This window comes from Sciurus carolinensis, chromosome 4 (genome assembly GCF_902686445.1).
Source record: "Sciurus carolinensis chromosome 4, mSciCar1.2, whole genome shotgun sequence".
NCBI classification, from domain to species: Eukaryota; Metazoa; Chordata; class Mammalia; order Rodentia; family Sciuridae; genus Sciurus; species Sciurus carolinensis.
This window is the reverse complement of record NC_062216.1, coordinates 167,276,815-167,285,721: the sequence shown is the minus strand read 5'-3', so window position 1 is coordinate 167,285,721 and position 8,907 is coordinate 167,276,815. Positions and strand designations below refer to the sequence as shown.

Genomic DNA, 8,907 nt, shown 5'->3' with positions numbered 1-8,907 from the left:
TCAACTAAAAAGGGGCTGATGGAAACGGAATTACTGGAGGCAGTGTCTGGGGTCAGTCTGCTTCAAAACTGGTTGGCGGAGCTGAGTGTAGTGGCACATGTGTAATCCCAGAGGCTTGGGAGGCTGAGGCAGGAGGATCACAAGTTCAAATCCAGCCACGGCAATCTTAGGGAGGCCCTAAGCAACTTAAGGAAACCCTGTCTCAAACTAAAAAACAAAAAAGGCTGGGAATGTGGCTCAGTGGTTAAGCACCCCTGGGTTCAAGCCTGGTACCCACCCACCCCCCAAAAAAAAATTGGTCCATGGAGCCTATTTATGTTTTTACTCATATACAGGAACTTGGGAAGCGCTTCCTTATTCTGCTTATTACTGTAGACATCACAAACAACACTTGTTTTGCTGTTTGCAGTGTGGAGATTGAGCCAGCGCCTAGTGCATGCAGGAAGCGCTCCACCACTGAGATACACCCCCGGCCCAGAAAGGCGTACTGAAGTGCTCGTAGAGCGCCAGGCCCCATGCTACCAGGCTTCCCGGTGGTATTTCATTTAATCCAATCCCCACACCAGCCCTGAAAGGATAGTTCTGGTATTGGCTCCATTTTACAGATGAGCAATCAGAGGCTTAGTGAGGCTCACAGACTTGCCCAAGGTCTCACCACCTGTCGGGGGCGGGGGGTGTCTGGAATTTGAACCCGGTGGTTTGGTCACTGCACAGACTACAGTAGGCCTCCAAAGAGCCACCCCATATTGATGGCTCTGTCCTTGTTCCCTCCATTTCTGCTTTGGCTGAGGTCCCACCTCAACCCTGCCCCCCATCTTCTGTTCCTGAGAAAGCCACTTGTGCTTCCTAAGCTACAAGAGCATCTGAAGCTCTCCTCCCCAGCACCCTTCTCAGCTCCTCCAGTCCTGGTGCGTTGGTTTCCTGCGGGGACTCAGCCTCCTGAGACCTGATGATTCCACCCTCTGAATCCAAGGATGGGGCTGTGGTCTCGGCCCCACCAATAGATGCTCTGCACTTCCTCACTACAATGACTGGTTCAGAGATGGGAAGGTGACCCCGGCTGGGCCGATCAGAGGTAATCCTGGGGCAAACTTTAGAATTCTTGGGAAAGTTACTCTCTCTGCCACTGAGGTGAAAGGACAACTCGGAAGGAAGCCAAACACACACACACACACACACACACACACACACACTCACACACACAGGGGGTGGTGTGTAGGGAGCATGATCAAAAAAATGGGGAAGGAAATGGCATCCCAGAGACCCTGTGTGAGACTTCAATCTAGCTCTCCCTGCCTCGAACTTCCTAATTACATGAACCCCAAAATTCTCTTCCTTTAACTTAGTTTGAATTTTATTTTATAAGTACTGGGGATTGAACGCAGGGGCACTTTACCACTAGGCTACATCCCCAGCCCTTCTTATTTTTTATTTTGAGACAGGATCTCACCAAGTTGCTGAGGCTAGCCTCAAACTTGTCTTCCTTCTGCCTCAGCCTCCTGAGTAGCTGGGATTATAGGCGTGCACCACCTCACCTAGCTTGACTTTGATTTTAGTCCATTGCAACCGAAAAGGTTTAATTCAGATGTCGGTTGAGGCTTCTGTGTAGACAACTGCATGATTGTCAGTCAATATTTTCATAGATATTTATCAGGACAATCCTGCCAGGTAAGTCATTCTTATAATCCATTTACTTATTGATGGGAAAAATGAGACTCAGAGGCAAAGTCACACGACTGAGGTCATACCGCAGGGAAGGAAAAGGGCAGAACCTGTGCTCTTGCTATCCCATCACCTCCTGGCTGGAACACCCAGCCAGGTCCCCTACAGCATCGTGGGGGGCATGTGGGAGACACCGAGGCTGCAGGTAAATGAGTCTGGAGTGCTCTGGGCCCTGGGCCCTGGGCCACTCATGAACCTGCCTTCCCGAGGCCTCGTGCTTCCCTCCATGCTCCACCCGAGGCTAGGTGTGCACTTGGCAATGAAGGAAAGCTGATGGCTTGACTTTGGCCTCCCTTCTGCCTCCCCCCATGTGGAACCGTCACCAGTCAGCAATTTCTGGAGGGCAGGCCAGATACCCCTTCCACATCTGGCACCCAGCCCAGAGGCAGGCTTTTTGTCTGTGCATATTTACTGGAGCCGGCCTTGGGAGGACACAGAGAAATCCCACCTGAGTCCCTACTCCGCAGGGTCCCAACCCCGGTGTATCTGGGGACGACGGATGTATTCTGATGAATTATGACGTAGTGAGAATAAAACAAGGAATGGTAGATACCATTCAAGAACTTTTCTTAGCTTTAAAATATGACGTGGTTTTGCAAAAAAATTTTGGAAAATACAAAGAATCAAAATACGAAGGAAGTAATTGTTGTTCATAGCCCTGCGACTTAAGAGGATCCATTGAAGCCAGGTGTGGGGGTGCACACCTGTAATCCCAGAGGCTTGGGAGGTTGAGGCAGGTGGACTGTGAGTCCAAAGCCAACCTCCACAACTCAGCAAGGCCCTAAGCAACTCAGAGAGACCCTGTCTCTAAATAAAACACAGAAATAGGGCTGGGATGTGGCTCAGTGGTTAAGCGCCCCTGAGTTCAAACCCAGATACAAAAAAAAAAAAAAAAAAAAAAAAAAAAGACCCATTAATACACCATTTGTTAGCTTTCCTTCCAATATTTCCTCTAGGCATTTTGTATAGAGTTCAGACCAGCTATAATACAAATGTTTTACTACCTTTTTTACCTAATATTGTTCCTAATCATTTCCCCCATAAGTATGTGTAAAGAGACTATTTTAATATCTACATAAAATTCCATGTATGGATCTACCACAATTTATTTCATCATTGTTCAATGATTTTCAGGTTATTTTCAATTTATTTTTATTTATTTATTTATTTGTTAGGGAGAAACCGATTTAAACGGAATGGGAAGTTGGGCATGGTGGCACACACCTGTAATTCCAGCTACTGAGGAGGCTGAGGCAGGAGGATCCCAAGTTTGAAGTCAGTCCCAGCAATTTAGGGAGACCTTGTCTCAAAATAAAAATAAAAGGGAGGGCTGGGGATATGGCTCAGTTGGTAGAGTGCCTGCCCCGCAAAGCACAAGGTGTGGGGTTCAATCCCCAGCACCGCAAATAAATAAATAAATAAACAAATAAATAAATAAAAATAAATAAAAATTAAAAAATAAAGGGACTGGGGATGTAGCTAGGTGTTTTCCTAGCATGTGAGAGGCCCAGGGTTCAAGCTCCAGCGCTAGAAAAAAAAAAAAAAAAAAAAGGAGGAAAAGAAAAGAAAAGAAAAAAGAGCAGAACCAGAAGGTAAGTCGCATTGGTCCTCAGAGGGATCCAGCTGTTTCCCGGGTGGGGAGGGTGGAGCTGGAGGTGAGGGAAGGATTTCTTTTTTCATCAGCTGGTGGGCAGGGATGAAGGAGTCCGGTGGGCTGGGAAACTGTCATAATTGTCCAGAAGTTATGGTGGCCGAAACCAGGGTGGCGCACACGGGCCAGGAGAGGAGATAGGACAGAGATGAGGGGAGAGCTCTGAGCCTGAATAGGAGGGACAGAGGGGCCCTTCTACACAGAAGGCCAGGGGCGAATGCTCATCTTCATTTTGGAAATCCTGAGCAAAGAACTGATGAAGGAGGCTTGTACCTCCAAAAAGGAGCAACCAAGGGAAGTTCCCAGGACCACCTGCTGATCTGCCATGTCACCAGCCCAGGTGACTTTGTGTCTTTGAACCCCTTTCTGAAAACCCACCACCTGGCTCTGCCCCACCAGCCTTGGGGCTCTGTAAATTGAGACTGTGAGGGCCCTTGAGGAGCAGGGACTGAGACCCTGCAATCTGGGTGTGGCTCAGCCTGAAGACTCTGGAGAGGACTCTGGATGTCAGATTGCGTGTGAGAGGACTCTGGACATCAGATTGCGTGTGGATTCTAACCATGCTAGATATGGCCATGGTTAGGACAAGGACTTTGTCCTTGTGGAAGGAGGGAGAACTGGGATGTCATTAACAAATGGTTACAATGTAGTTGATAAGTCTGGTTCTGAGCCCCGAGGGACTTCAAAACTGGGCTGGGAAGGAATTTTTCTAGAAGGACTTTGCTAACCATAGGATATTTGTTCATGCTACCAATACATTCTGCACTCGTGCTTGCTACTAACTGCTGTGCAAAGGACTGGGGTTCCATAGGGAAACGGAAAGGATGAAAAAGCTGTGTCTTCCTAGCATTTATATTCTCCTGGAAGAAGACCGAGAAAAATAGGCAGACTAATGTGACAGAAATGAAATGTTACTGGGAAAATAGAGCACAGTGAAAGGGGTACAGGGGTGCTTGTGAAGGGTTTGCAACTTTACCAAGGTGGGGGACAACCGAGCAAACCCTTGGAGAGTGAGGGCGTCATTCGGTATCTGGGGAACAGTGTTAGGGAACAGCCAGTGCAAAGGACTTGAAGCCAAATGTGTTCAGCTAGTTCCAGAAACAGCAAGGGGTGGTGTGGAGGGCAAGGGAGTAGGAGAGGAGGTCAGGCATGGGGGTAGGGAGGATGGCCCGTTGAGCCCTTGTGGGGACTTGTAAGGGCCCCTGCTTTTACTTAGAATGAAATGAGAGCTGGCTGTGCTGATGTACACCTGTAATCCCAGTCAATTCAGGAGGCTGAGGCAGGACCCTGTCCCAAAATAAAAAATTAAAGGGCTGTGGGTGTAGTTCAGGGGTAGAACATTTGCCTGGCATATGCGAGGCCCTGGGTTCAATCTGCAGTTCTCCCCACTGCCCCCCAAAAAGGGGAGCCAGTGGAAGATTTTGAGGAAAATGCTATATTTGACCTAGGATTTATTTATAATTTATTTTGCTGTGCTGTGGATTAAACCCGGGGCCTTGCACATGCTAGGGAAATGCTCTAGCATTGTCTTGGGTTTCAGAATAATTCCTCTGATTCCCACATTGACAGAAACCAGACAGAGAGCAAGACTGGAAGAAAGAAGATGGGTTAGGAGAAACTTGCAAGAATCCTGGGTAGACCAGGGGTGGGGGTGGGCCGAGCAGGTCAGGGCCTACCTATATTTTGCAGATAGAACCAACAGAATTTCCTGCCTGCCTACTTGGATAGGGGCAGGAGAGGGGTTTCAAGTATGATTCCAGCTGGGGCATGGTGGCACATGTCATAATCCCAATGACTCAGGAGACCGAGGCAGGAGGATTGAAAGTTTGAGCCCAGCTTTGGCAATGCAGTCAGATACTGTCTCAAAATAAAAAGTGTTGGCATGTGGCTCCATGTTAGACGGTCTCTGGGTTCAATACCCAGTACCCACACAAACCAAAGGAGTTCTGACCCAGGGACTGTAGGATGGAGTTGCCCACAGTTGATGGGGGTGATGGCGAAGGCTGAGAGTCGGCAGATTTGCATGTGTGTAGAAGGGGGGGGTGGCCTTGAACCTCCAAGCAAGAGATGTCAGTAGGTAGTTGGGGGAGATTGAGCTGGAAATATAAATTTGGGACTCTTGAACACAACGACACTGAACTTGATTGCCTTTTTAAAAAAATTCTTTTTTTCTTGATTGCATTTTATGATTTTCCGTTACTGAGTAAAGATGAGGACCCGGCAAAGAGAAATGGGTCAGGCGGCTGGAATGATGATACCTGCAGCGTGGCTAGCTGGGTCGCCTAGAGCGAGGAGGGGCAGGAACGAAGCGCAGCTCAGTAGAATGGGAAGAGAAATCCTCTTTCTGTGCTCTGCCGATTCGTTTCGTGGAACTGCACCCAGCACTCGGTATACGTTCATGCCTCGGTACACGTCCACACGCGTCTTTCACGCAACAAATAACCACTGTAGTTAGCTTCACCTTCAAAACACGCTCAATTGGAAGAAATCAGGGTTAATAGAAGTGAAGCGGCGCTAGAAAGCCACCGAGAGTCAGCGGCAGAGTTTTAAGCCGGTGACTCGGTCCTGGCGCCCCAGGAAGCTCCGTAGTGGGTGGAGTTGCGGGGACGCGTGTGGGCTCAAGAGCCGCAGCAGAACCAGGTCACCCACTCTGCGCGAGCGGCGCGCCGGACTTCGCGGTGCGGCCCCTTTAAGGCCGGGCGGGTGACCTCAGCCGCGCTCGCCGCCCCGCCCTCCCGGCCGCGCGCCCAGTGCGCAGGCGCGCCGCGGCGGCACTCCGCGGGGCTCGGGACGCGCCGGCGGCGGCCGACACTCGGGGCTGCGGCGCTGCCCGCTCGCCCCGTCCGCAGAGCCCGGCCGCCGCGCGTCGCCCGCACACGCCACCGCCATGGGCTCCTGAGGTACCCCGCCCGGCCAGCCTCGCGCCGGAGGGGGCGGCCGCGGACTCCCGGGGGCGGGGGGCTGCTCGGTTCCGGAGAGGCCGGTGCGGGGGGCGCCCCGCGGGCGCGTCGTCCTCCGGTCCCGGGGAGGGGAGGGGAGGGGAGGGGAGGGGACGGAGACCGCTGGCCCGGCCGGGGAGGGAGGGAGCGTCCGCGGCCGGCGGGTCCCGCCCTGCGCCCCCTCCCCGCCCGTGGGTCGCGGGCGGCCCGTGGGTGTGCCTGCTCCCCCTCCACGCCAACGTGGCGGGGGCCGCGTCTGGAGTGTAATCGGACCTGCCCGTGGGGGTGGCCGGCGGAGAGGGGCGGGGGGTGCAGGCCCCTTGCAAGTGGGATCGTGCGCGCCCGGGTGGGTGTGCTGGCGCCTGGCACTGCCGAGTGAGTGGGGGAGGCATCCGTGCCCTGTGCGGTGGCGGTGACCCTGGGAGGGTACTTGATCGGGGAGGCCTCCCGGGCTGCGGGAAGGGAGGGTGTTCAAGCCTCGCACTCTGGTTGGCATATTTGGAGAGGAACTGGGGCTCAGAGGCTGTCTGCCCGCACAGGGACCCTGGAGGCTGGTTTGGGTACGGGTGTCATCCTCTGGGTTGTGCATTTCTTCCCTAGGCACGCCCTTGGGCACCTCGCTCGGATCTACTTGTATCAGTGCCAGGTGACTCCCGGCCATGGCAAGGCAGTGAGGCTGGGGAGTGGGCACAAATACCCCGTCCATGTCTTCTGGGGGAGGGGTTGATGAGGCCAGACATTTCACCCCTCCCTCCCTCCCTTCCAGGGCATCCTGGGGCAGAGCAGGTGTCTGCATGCCTGATACCTGTGTGTGAGGTGAAAGCCATGTATTATTTATTTGACTGCTGGGTGCTTTATGTAAGGAAAGAAGTCCCAATCTGTGCCCTGGAGGCTGGTGTGCTGCAGAGTCAGCCAGGCAAACAAGCTCACCTGCACCTGCAGAGGAGGCGAAGGTCTCAGAGGTGTGACTTCCTTGACAGGTTATGCTTGCAGTGTCCCTTTCCACGTCCCTTGTCAACATGCTTGTTGGACCCTTGTGTTCTGCATATCTGAGTATCTTCTTGAGAGTGTTATGTGTGTTAAAGTTGGGCCTGTGGGGTGGGAGAGCCCAAGGAACCAGGCCTTTGTGCCCACTTGGACACCAACTCATGAGGCCCTGGGCATCAAGGAATTTTCAGGGGCTGAGGTTGTGGCTCAGTGCCAGAGTGCTTGTCTAGGAAATGTGGCACTGGGTTCAATTCTCAGCACCGCATAAAAAGAAATAAATAAAATAAAGGTATTGTGTTCATCTACAACTAAAAAATATTTTTTAAAAAAGGAGTTTTCAGGGCTGGGGAGATAACTCAGTAGAGTGCTTGCCTTGCAAGCCTAAGACCCTGGGTTCAATCCCCAGCACTGCAAAAAAAAAAAAAAAAAAAAAGGAGTTTTCAGGTGGTTAAGGGTATCAGATTTGGAAACAAGTAATCACAGTGATGTGAAAAACAAAGGAGTAGGAGTGTAGAGGTGGGTTTAGTGCTGGGGGAGGGGGAATGTGGCACGAAGGGACAGTTGAGCTATCTGGTACCCCTTTGTGCTCCCATGTAGACTTTCATAGTTAATTCTCACAGCAGCTGTGTGAGTAAAGAACTGTCGTTATCCCTGTTTATGGTTGAGGAAAACTGAGGCCCAGAGGAAATTCATGGCTCACTTGTCCATCATGCAGTCATGCCTGAATGGAGTCATCCTTGAGCCAATACCTCCCTTGCTGCCAGATCTTGTTGCCTTTCAGCTTATTGAGCATCTACTATGTGACAGGTATCGTGCTAGGGGACAGAAGTCTGAAGATGAATGGGGTCTGGGGCCTACCCTACGGGGGCTCCCAACCTGCTAAAGAGACAGAAATAATGATCCCAATCCAGGCCAGAGGCCCCAGTAGCTAGTGTGGGCGAAGGTACTGTAAATTCTCCCCAAGATCCATAGGCAATCTGGGGTGCTTTTTGTAGTCCTGGGGATTTTGGATGTGTTATAAGTTGCTCCCATGGTGGTGATGGAGTTTATAAGGAGCCCCTTCTGAATGTCCCCATTAGGTAAGAGGAAGAGCTGTGCACAGGACCGAATGAGTGACCCTCTTGTCCTAGTTCACTTGTGTTGGCTGAGTTCTTGGGCCTGGGCTCCTGCCTGGAGGTGGTTTTCTCCCACTCTCTCTCTTCGAGGTTTTGCTTTTGCTTCTGGCTGCTGGCTGGCCTGCCCAGCCCTCTCCCTGCGAGGGGTTCGTGCTATTTCTAGTCCCTGCTGTGCTCATTTCTCTCCATGCATTCCCTGGAGTAGAAACAGCCTCGCAAGGCAGGGTTCAGCCCTTTGTTTTGAAACCGAGTAGCAGCGGATGAGGCTGGGGATTTGGGGTGTGAGTTCTGGGAGGCAGCTGGGCCAGGGAGCTCAGTGTGGGGTGACCTTTGGGTGAGACTCTCGTGGGCAGCAAGCACTTTCTTACCTACTGTGTGCCCTGCACTGTGCTGGACCTCGGGTAAGAAAGGCCAGAATCATGGATTGTGCCCTAGAAAAACCTGTGGCTAGCTGAGGGAGCCCAGCATGTAACCAGTATGTGTAAGACAGTGC

The 8,907-nt window shown here is 52.0% G+C and overlaps 1 protein-coding gene across 2 annotated transcripts in view; it reads left to right on the top strand.

The window, feature by feature from the left end:
* The first annotated feature begins 6,145 nt into the window (after positions 1-6,145).
* The window catches only part of Tmem184b (transmembrane protein 184B), a 43,648-nt gene continuing 40,886 nt past the window's right edge, over positions 6,146-8,907 (top strand). For both annotated transcript variants that reach the window (XM_047549631.1, XM_047549630.1), the window contains exon 1: positions 6,146-6,273. The gene's annotated coding sequence lies outside the window, so the exon portion shown is untranslated. The remainder of the gene's footprint in view (positions 6,274-8,907) is intronic.